The 11,489-nt window shown below is 45.9% G+C and overlaps 1 pseudogene; it reads right to left on the bottom strand.

Annotated features, from left to right (window-relative positions):
* Positions 1 to 7,875: 7,875 nt before the first annotated feature.
* On the bottom strand, positions 7,876 to 8,082 carry LOC142288911 (U2 spliceosomal RNA; annotated as a pseudogene).
* Positions 8,083 to 11,489: the final 3,407 nt, after the last annotated feature.

Raw genomic sequence — 11,489 nt, 5'->3', positions numbered from 1 at the left:
TGTGCAACGCAGGCAGATGCGCTCTGCAAATGTCTTGGCACTAGTGGGACTATAGCAAAGTCCAATAGCCACAGATAGGATGCCACTAGGTACACTGAGTGTTTGCTAGTATAATGGCTTACTTATAATTAGTTGGAGTGTGCAACGCAGGCAGATGCGCTCTGCAAATGTCTTGGCACTAGTGGGACTATAGCAAAGTCCAATAGCCACGTATAGGATGCCACTAGGTACACTGAGTGTTTGCTAGTAAAATTGCTTAGTTTAAAAAAGTTGGAGTGTGCAATGCAGGCAGACGTGCTCTGCAAATGTCTTTGCACTAGTGGGACTATAGCAAAGTCCAATAGCCACAGATAGGATGCCACTAGGTACACTGAGTGTTTGCTAGTATAATGGCTTACTTATAATTAGTTGGAGTGTGCAACGCAGGCAGATGCGCTCTGCAAATGTCTTGGCACTAGTGGGACTATAGCAAAGTCCAATAGCCACGTATAGGATGCCACTAGGTACACTGAGTGTTTGCTAGTATAATGGCTAAGTTAAAATTAGTTGGAGTGTGCAACGCAGGCAGATGCGCTCTGCAAATGTCTTGGCACTAGTGGGACTATAGCAAAGTCCAATAGCCACGTATAGGATGCCACTAGGTACACTGAGTGTTTGCTAGTAAAATTGCTTAGTTTAAAAAAGTTGGAGTGTGCAATGCAGGCAGACGTGCTCTGCAAATGTCTTTGCACTAGTGGGACTATAGCAAAGTCCAATAGCCACAGATAGGATGCCACTAGGTACACTGAGTGTTTGCTAGTATAATGGCTTAGTTATAATGAGTTGGAGTGTGCAGAGGACAGGAGGGTACAGTGGCAGGATTGTGGTGCTCTGGGTAGAGGAATGGAAGCCTGCCTTTCTATTCCCTCCTAATGGTGACATGCAGGGAGGAAATCCCTGACCTTGGCTACACAGATGCTGTTGCTGTTTGCAGGACCTGTCACGTATGGCTCTCTGACCCTGCCGGTTTGAGTCCTTAAAAGGACTGCTATAAAGTGCTCTCCCTATGCTGTCTAACGCTGTGTATGCAGCGCATACAGCTGTATCGGCTATAGGACTCAGGAGGACGGAGCTGCGACAGTGATGTCTGACACCAAAGACGCAGAAGGCAGATAATGGCGTCCGTGAAGAAAATGTCCGGTTTTATAATGCAGGGACATGTGACATGCAGATCCTATCACACATGCCGTTGCTTCTCTGGCTCAAAGTCAACTTAGCTGTGTGTGTGTCTGTGATTGGCTGACATGCTGGCCCGCCCCACAAGACGCGCGCACTTAGGGAAGGAAGACAAGAAAAAAAAAAAAAAAATGGCGATCGCCATTATAGAAACAGCAGTGATCTGAAGGCGCTGTTCACGCACACTATACACTGAAATGTGATAATAGTTTGATTCACAGAGTGACTTACACTATTACAGCAGAAACCAAGCTATGATTTAGCTGTTTTTTGGCTGCTAGAACCGTTCTCGAACGTTTCTAGAACTATCGAGCTTTTGCAAAAAGCTCGAGTTCTAGTTCGATCTAGAACATGCCCCAAAATCACTCGAGCCTAGAACTGGAGAACCACGAACCACGAACCGCGCTCAACTCTATCCAGGAGCTTTGGTTCCCTGAGTTTCCAATAGCAAATGTCTAGAAAAAACTCTGTCCATTGGCACAACTCAGCAAGAAAACGAGAAGACCGAGAAGATATATTTCATTTATCTTAATGCCACCTTCTTAACAGCACTAAACCATTCTATTATGTCCCTTAGCCTTTTGAGCTTATCCTCTGGTAAGCGGAAGACCATGCCTCTGGTATCGATCTCAGTGCCTAAAAACTGTATTATAGTAGCCAATCAGAATACAAAAGGATGCATAGGAAGCGTGACTTTATTTCAATATTTTAAAACAATCCAATAAAATGAAGAAAAGTCACTCATACAAGATCCACAGAAGTTGTATAATACATACATAAATCAAAACACTATAAGGCCTGTTTCACACGTCAGTGATTCTGGTACGTTTGTGCTTTTTTTTAAACATAACAGAATCACTGAGATACGCAGATCCATTATAATGAATGGGTCTGCTCACACATCAGTGATTTTTCACTGCACGTGTCTCCGTGCGGCGTACCCGCGTGTCCGTGATTGCTGCACGGAGACATGTCCATTTTTTTCTGGCATCACTGATAGGATGTCCATAAGGTGGCAGCAGAGCATAACAGAAAAAGGTGCCTATTGTGCACTGAAAAGACCCAATGTGATGCACCAGACATATAGAGCCCTAATGGATTCACAAATATAAGATATATCATGAATGACTACTGCATAATGAACGCTAGCATGAAAAAAGAAAGGAATCCATAAAAATAAATAATAAATGGTGCACATATGTTAGAGCCCCACCGAAGGACAAAAAAAGTCTGATGGAAATAGAGAGCATATAGGAACAATAAGAATGTGCAACAGAGAGGAAGGTGAGAATGCAGGATCAATCACTGCCTGTCAGATATTAATAATCAGGGAAATAACTCTGGAGCAGACGCACAAATTAGGGTCTTACCTGGTAAGGTAACAAATAATTAATAGTAGTTGCACTCACCTATTAAGGTTGTGCCAGTCACAACCCCTAAATGCACGTTACAAATGGCGACAGCCGCAGCCCCTAGTAGAAGAGCAATAACGTATAGGAGGAAAATCGGGTGCGTGCCGCGCTGTCACCAAAGGAAACTGATGTTAATTATTTCATCTCTTTATTCTTTTTTCCGGTCAATGTGTTTCAGAGATCACTGTCTCCTTCATCAGGGCAAAAAAAGAACAGTATGCAATCAAAGGAGGAAGAACCTCTATATATACACATATGGAGCTACGTCAGAGGACTGACTGCTGTATTTCAAATACTGCCGGGATGGTCAACTGTTACAATACCGGCCATAAAAGTTCTCAAGTGATATATTGAGAAACATTTATAAAATCACTGGGGTATAGTGTTTCAAATTTCATCAGCTTTTTGAGACAAAAATCAGAAAAAGAAGAAGAAGAAGGACAAAATGAAAAAAAGAAAAAAAAGAAGAAAAAAAAAACAAAAAGGGAGCATTGAGCTCCAGACCCTGTATTGAGTCTTAGAAGTGTAGTGACAAGTGCATCTGTCCACAACCCTGTAAGGGTGAACGGGATGACGGACAAGAAAAATTATGTTCGTGGCAAAAAATGGTGGTGTTGCTATATAAAATTGCATTAAGAATAAAGAAAGGAAAAATTTCTTTATAAAAGTAGTGAAGAAAAAAGTGGAAAAAAGGGGAGTGTAAGCCATTTTACTAATAAATAGTGATGAGCGAGCATGCTTGTTACTACTCGGTACTCGCACGAGTATCACTGTACTCGGTCTACTCGACGGGGACCGAGTAATCTCGCGATACTCGTGCTGTACTCGTGGTCTTCATCCCTGCATGTTGGCGCTCTTTTGAGAGCCAGCCCTCATGCAGGGATTGGCTGGCAGACCACTGCAATGCCACAGCCCTGTTAGTTGTGGAATTGCAGTGATTGGCCGGCCTGCACAGCGTGACCGAGCCTTTATACCGGCGGGCGCGCTGTGCTCTGCTCACAGCTATCCAGACAGTCAGTGCAGGGAGAGGGTCGCTGCTTCAGGGAAAGGTTTGCGGCCCTTTATAGCTATTTCCGTAGCAGGGCTGCAAACAGTGTGACCAAAAGTCCTTCTCAGGACTATTCTAGTTGTATACAGGCAGGCAGGGTATAGCCAGGTCGGAGTACAGTAGCAGAGTCCTTCTCAGGACTATTGTTGCTGTATACAGGCAGGGTATAGCCAGGTTGGAATACAGGCTAGTGACCAAAAGAGTCCTTGTCAGGACTATTGTAGCAGTATACAGGCAGGCAGGCAGGCAGGCAGGGTATATAGCCATTCCTAGTGGTGACCGTATACCAGCCTTCATCATATCTGGGGCTGGTGTACACAGTCTAAAACAGTCCTGATAGTGTCAGACTTCTCAGCAATTGTCGCTCCTAAAACCTGTTAGGTTCTTAGTGCGTCCGTGCTTGCATTTAAAAACCGCACGTGTGTGCCTGTCGGTGGCAGCGTACAGGTGCACTTGTGTGCGTTTTTACCAAACTATTATATAACGCACAAGTGTAGTGTATAATACACGTCAGTCAGCAGTGGCTGATAGTGTCAGAGTTCTCGTCATTAATTTTTGCTCCTAAAACCTGTGTTAGGTTCTTAGTGCGTCCGTGCTTGCATTTAAAAACCGCACGTGTGTGCCTGTCGGTGGCAGCGTACAGGTGCACTTGTGTGCGTTTTTACCAAACTATTATATAACGCACAAGTGTAGTGTATAATACACGTCAGTCAGCAGTGGCTGATAGTGTCAGAGTTCTCGTCATTAATTTTTGCTCCTAAAACCTGTGTTAGGTTCTTAGTGCGTCCGTGCTTGCATTTAAAAACCGCACGTGTGTGCCTGTCGGTGGCAGCGTACAGGTGCACTTGTGTGCGTTTTTACCAAACTATTATATAACGCACAAGTGTAGTGTATAATACACGTCAGTCAGCAGTGGCTGATAGTGTCAGAGTTCTCGTCATTAATTTTTGCTCCTAAAACCTGTGTTAGGTTCTTAGTGCGTCCGTGCTTGCATTTAAAAACCGCACGTGTGTGCCTGTCGGTGGCAGCGTACAGGTGCACTTGTGTGCGTTTTTACCAAACTATTATATAACGCACAAGTGTAGTGTATAATACACGTCAGTCAGCAGTGGCTGATAGTGTCAGAGTTCTCGTCATTAATTTTTGCTCCTAAAACCTGTTAGGTTCTTAGTGCGTCCGTGCTTGCATTTAAAAACCGCACGTGTGTGCCTGTCGGTGGCAGCGTACAGGTGCACAATTTGCACAAACTTTGATATAACGCCCAAGTCTAGTAAATACACGTCAGCACAGCATTGCAAAATGCGCAAGGGCGTTGGCAAGGAACAAGGAAGTGGACGTGATGGTGGTGCAGGCAGAGGCCGAGGTCGTGGGCAAGCTCTAATTTTGCCACAACAAAGGGCCACATCTAGTCGCTCGCACGTCCTGTCCCAAATTCTTGGGGACCGCAGCAGTACACCGCTCTTGAACCAAGACCAGTGTCAACAGGTTGTTAGTTGGATAGCGGATAATGCTTCCAGTCAGATTGGCACCACCACAAACACTCTGTCTTCCACACGGTCAAGTGTCAGTAGCCGTGATACTGCACCGCACATTTCAGAACCTGATCCTCCTTCCTACCACAAGGCTGAGTACACGTCCTCGGACATTAATGATCCCACACTTGGACACTCGGAAGAGCTGTTCACATTTCCATTCGCACATTCTGGCCTCTCGCCAGCTCATGTTGAAGTGGGTCATGAGGAGATCGTATGTACAGATGGCCAAATATTTGAGCAGCCACGTTCTCACGAAGTTGGCAACGTGTCTCAACAAGGGGTGGACGATGATGAGACACAATTGTCAGGAAGTCAGGAGGAGGAGCAGGGTGCGGAAGAGGAAGACGACGTGGTGGATGATCCAGTAACTGACCCAACCTGGCAGGAGGATATGCAGAGCGAGGACAGCAGTGCACAGGGGGAGGGAGGCGTAGCATCCCAACAGGCAGTAAGAAGCAGGGTGGTGGCTCCAGGCAGAAGTCAGGCAACCGTTCCCCGGAACAACAACACGACACAAGGTGCCTGTACAAATGTTAGGTCTTCCCGAGTCTGGCAGTTTTTTAAGTTGGATCCAGATGATTCTAAAAAGGCCATTTGCAACACCTGCCGTGCCAGCATCAGCAGGGGTACCAAAACTAGCAGCCTGACCACCACCAGCATGATCAGGCACATGTCAGCCAAGCACCCGACTTTGTGGGAAGTACAACACAGTCGAGGAGCAGTGCTTGCTAATGTCACTGCTACGTCTTCGCTGGTTGTGCATGCGAGCCAATCCCCTGTCCATGCTGCCTGCGAACAAGCCTCCTCCGGTCCTGCACCTGCAGTTGCCTACTCAGAAATAACACCATCATCAAGCACGTCCTTGTCCCAGCGCAGCGTTCAGTTATCCATTCAGCAAACCTTTGAACGCAGGCGCAAATACACTGCCAACACCCCACATGGGCGCCCTGGACAAGCCAGGTCGTCACAGGTACTACACCAACACACTCTACACTCCGGCTAGGCACACCGAAGCTAAACACAAATCCTAGTTGCCTTCCTCCAGGGGCTGATGTCCACACCAGGGGGTGGGCCAGGCGGTTGATCCCACCCACCGAGGAGTTCACAGTCCTGGAGGCGGGAAAAGGAGTCAGATTAGAGATCAGTTTTGGAGTTAGAGAAGTGAAGAGGAGAGGAGACTGACCGTGTCCGGGTGTGTGGCCCGGGCACTCAGCAAGGTTGGCAGACGGTGGTGACCTTCTGCAGGAGAGGCTGATTGGAGTGAACCGTACGGACCGGGGATGGGCGGTGGCCCGCCGGTACCAGATCGGGGAGTGAAGAGAAGCCAGCACCATCCGGCAGGGCCTACGGACCCCGACCAGGCTAGGAGTCGCCGTAAAACCGGTCAAATCCGTTAGCGACAGGAACCTCCAGGGTTTCCCAGCAGTCAAGACCCGATTGAAGGCAACAGCTCACACCGTAGAGGGAAGCACAGTCACCGCCAAGGCTACAGTTCCCAGGGCCAGAGCCTGCGGGCAAAAGGGGCTCCCTCAGCATCCATCCAAGCTGGGGAGCGGGTTACCGGTGGGAAGCCCGCTAGATTTTGGGGGAATAAAAGGGGTCCAACACCACATCCCCACAGGTGCACACCCACCCATCAAAGAGAGCTATAAGCCAATACCACCTTCACATTGCCAGTGTACCAAGTACATGTTGAGCAACATGAAGGCGGCTGGGGTTATCCGTGACAGTTGTAGCCTTTGGGCAGCTCTGTTGATCCTGTTAAAAAAGAAGGACGGCACCACTCCCCGTATTGAGGAATCGCTAGCTGCATTGAGAACTGCAAATTATTTTTCTACCCTTGATCTCACTAGTCACTATTGGCAAGTGTCCGTTGCTGAGGCAGACCGGGAGAAGACCGCCTTCGCCACCCCTATGGGTCTCTGCGAGTTCAAAAGCATGCCCTTCGAGCTGTGCAATGCGCCAGGAACCTTCCAGAGGCTGATGGAATGCTGCTTGGGACAAGATTTTAGGGTGTATAAAAAGGGAGATTAGATCCCGTGATCCCAACGTATTGTTACACCTCTATAAATCACTTGTAAGGCTACATCTGGAATATGGGAACCAGTTTTGGGCTCCACATTTTAATAAGGACATTCAGAAGTTAGAGTCAGTTCAAAGGTGGGCAACTAGACTACTACAAGGAATGGAAGGCCTCCCATATGATGACAAGTTGAAAAAGTTATTAAGTGATTATTGGCTGCAATGGGGCTTTCTGGCTGGTGCCAGCCTCTCTTCTTAGCACACAGGAACCACAATCCCTACACCATGCTTCAATGGATTCTCTCATCCCAGCCCAGTAAAACTACATATTTTACACAGTCATAAGCAGCCAAAAGGGATCTATTCTATTCAATTGCAAATGATCTAGATAAGACTGAGAATAAGATACTGCACGGGACATAGCAGAGTTGGTCAAGTTGAGTGGAGATGAGTTTGCTATTTGGCACAGCTTTTTGCATCAATAAAGCAAGTAAAAGGTGTGAAAGATAAAAAAAAGGGTGAAAGTGTGAAAAGTGAATTGGCCAAATTGAGGTGCATATAAAGTTTTTGCTTTCTTTCAATTAACTAATGGGGCTCATTTGAATCAGGTGAATTGAGTTCTGCTTTTGGAAACTGGGTTAAGAAGGGGTGCACCGGTCCTGGAGGTACTGCAATACCAGGTCAATGCGTGCAGTGGACAGAGCAAGATTTTTTCCATCTCCTTGTTCTAAAAATCCATTTAATATATGGTCCCCAGAGAGGGGACGTATCAGATATTAAACTGATAAGAACAGATTTAATTTTTTTTTTTTTCTGTTTATCAGTAGGACTTCAAAATAACAAAGGTGATCGCCTCCCGTTGCCTGGGAACCGTCCAGGCACAAGAGGGCTATGTGTCACCAGAAGGCGCACACACTTCCTCAAGGCCGGCAGACGTGCAATCCCAGGCACCTTCCAGTACCGACCAAGGTAGCGTCCTCCGAAACTACACTTGATCTTAGCCAAAAGGCCGAGAAGCTATAACCCGAATTGGTTACGGCCTTGAGTGGCACCCTGGCCTATACCGGACACATCTTAGGGAGAGGGAGACAAACCCACGCCTACAGAAGACATTTTGTCACCCAAGCCAACCCTTGAAAAGGCTGTTTTGCAGAGCAAAAACAAGAAGAATGGTGCTTTTTGCAGCCGCCGCCCACTGCAATGAATCTGAATAACTCCTCCTTTTGGACACAAGCACCTCCCCTCCCCCTTGCAGTCTTTCCAATTCATGATACAAAAAGACGGACGGACAGGACAGGACAGGACAGGCTGCCTGACTTTCCGTCACTGCCACCCTTTGCCATCCTTGCCCGTAGAAAGCCCTTTCATCATCCCCAAACCCTAATCTTTTCCCTTCCCTTCCCAGATGCGTCTCACTCCCTTTCATTAGGAAGTGAGCGCAGCCTTTTCTCCGTTCTGCACATGCGCGACGTTAAACACAAATGCGCAGGCGTGCGTTCCATTACCCTCACTGCATTCCACTCCCATACAGGAAGTGGGCGCAGCTATTACTACGGTCGCACATAAAAGAACCCACGGCCACCACTGCACATAGCTGACTCCACCACAGGACACCCACTTCTACACCAACGCAGGTAAGACAGGATCGGCACCTCTATGCTCCCGTTACAATCAGGCTCAGTCACCATGTGATAACGCTCTCAACTCTTTAGTTGCAGGCTCCCCTTGCTTCACCTCCACTGGCTGTGCTGCCATTTCCTCTCCCACCTGGAAGGTATACTTTATTCCACTATTTTCCTGTTTCTCTCTTCCCCCTTTTCCCATAACCTACTTTTATCTGCATTTGTGGGGTATCTATATGCTATTTACATCATAGTTTTATTCATTAATATGGAAGGGAAGAGTGCCCATGAGAGTGTTGAACTGCGGAGAGCAAGAGATTAAGCTGCTCCGATTTGCCACCATTGATAAGCTGTTCTCAGTAGATACACATGCTATCCAAACAGCAGCATCCACCATTGCTTCAGCCCACCCATTCAGTGACAGCTCACCAAGTCAGCCAGAGGAGTGGTGTAAGGAATTACACGTAGGCACTGACTCCACACCTTCACATCACAAGAAGGGGGTCTACAGGCTAGTGCAAGAATACGAGCAAGTCTTCAGCAAACATCCGCTAGACTTTTGAAGAATAAAAGGGGTCAAACACTACATCCCCACAAGTGCACACCCACCCATCAAAGAGAGATATAAGCCAAAACTACCTGCACATTACCAGTGTACCAAGGACATGTTGAGCAACATGAAGGAGGCTGGGGTTATCCGTGACAGTTGTAGCCTCTGGGCAGCTCCGTTGGTCCTGTTAAAGAAGAAGGACAGCACCACTCCCCTGTATTGAGGAATAGCTAGCTGCATTGAGAACTGCAAATTATTTTTCTACCCTTGATCTCACTAGTCGCTATTGGCAAGTGTCCGTTGCTGAGGCAGACCGGGAGAAGACCGCCTTTGCCACCCCGATGGGTCTCTGCGAGTTCAAAAGCATGCCCTTCGAGCTGTGCAATTTGCCAGGAACCTTCCAGAGGCTGATGGAATGCTGCTTGGGACACCGAAACTTTGAAACGGTACTGCTATACCTTTATGATGTTATTGTTTATTCTAAAGCAAACAAGATTTTAGGGTGTATAAAAAGGGAGATTAGATCCGGTGATCCCAACGTATTGTTACCCCTCTATAAATCACTTGTAAGGCCACATCTGGAATATGGGGTAAAGTCCTGAGCAGGTTGATAACCATTGGTTTGAGCATGGTAGGGTGTAGTGCGCATCTTCCTGCATCGGTAAAAGCTGCAGAAGTCCTTGAAGATTTCCGCTTCAAAGGCTGTGCCTTGATCTGTGAGGACTCTCTCTGAGTAGCCATGAGGTCTGCATAAGTGTGCTTGGAAGACCTTCGCTGCAGTATGGGCCATTAGATCTTTGACTTGTACCACAACCATAAATCTCGAGTAGTTGTCTACCATCGTAAGTGCATACGTGAGCTCGCCTCGATATTCTGCAACAAAACTCCCTTTTTCGATTTCAGTTTCAGCAAACACTCCTCTTCCTGTAGAAAATATTTATCATTACCTAAGACAGTCATTCTAATGCATGACAATATTAAGGCAATTTAGTTAAAACTTGTTTTAACTCACCTTTAAGGGGATTGATGTATTTCATGGTCAATCCAGGTTTGTCAGTGATGGCACTGACATAATGTATGGCGTCTTTTTCGGGCGTTATCCTTTGCCTTTTCATTGTGAAAATCCAGTTGCCTATATCAAAGCAAATTCTACTACTTGTAAAGTATGCAGAAAATGAAATGTAGAACATATAACATCAACTGCTTAGGAACGCATCATAGGTTAGTACTTAAAAGGATATTGTCATGTTCTAGTCATAATGCAAGCTGGACATTTTTCATGTTACCCTGTAATCGCCGGCCTGTTCTAATGCTCACAAGCCAAGATATAGGCTCAGCTGCTAAGGCTTCCCTCTGCCTTCTGAATGAAACTTGAATATGTCTGGGTCACTGTGTATATAGCAGGTGCTCAGAAAAAATAAGAGTCAATTCAATAGAAATAGCTCTGGCACACTATAGTGATCAATAACGTAAGAAAAGAACTCTTGGAATGCTGAAAATTCTTTATTTGTGCAAAAGGATAATTCATCCAACGTTTCGACCTTGTTTTTAGGTCTTTATCAAGGATAAAGTTATCTAAGATCATAAAGGGTTACAAAACCATATAAACACGTAATTAGTACATAGTACAACATAACAGTACAATATATTGCTACTTGAGAGTACAATGGGTCAAATGACCATGATGCACATACAAAAAATTTTTCCAAAGCCATAGTGAAAACATTTGTACTGAGGAAAGAAAATTTCCACATGACCTATCTGGAGAAACATTCTGGATCAAACAACCAAAAATAGTCAAGCAGGTAAATACACACCTATATGGATAACAGGATGATATGTGTTCAATTGTATAGCGTCATTGCCATTAAGGTACAAATGGAAAACTTGCAATCCTATATAGTGAAGGAAATGAACACATATCATATCAAAGAACACAGGAACATGGGTGTGAGAAAAACCTCAATGTTTATACTTTGTTCTTTATAATGGTGTGAACATGTATATGTCTCAGTACCTTATGCACTTGAGAATTCTAGTGAGTAGATCATGAAAGCCTATTTCAGAACTGGAATCGGTAAATAA

The sequence above is a fragment of the Anomaloglossus baeobatrachus genome, unplaced genomic scaffold (genome assembly GCF_048569485.1).
Source record: "Anomaloglossus baeobatrachus isolate aAnoBae1 unplaced genomic scaffold, aAnoBae1.hap1 Scaffold_87, whole genome shotgun sequence".
In the NCBI taxonomy this organism is placed as follows: Eukaryota; Metazoa; Chordata; class Amphibia; order Anura; family Aromobatidae; genus Anomaloglossus; species Anomaloglossus baeobatrachus.
Note: the sequence above shows the minus strand (reverse complement) of the source record. Positions and strands in the feature narration are given on the sequence as shown.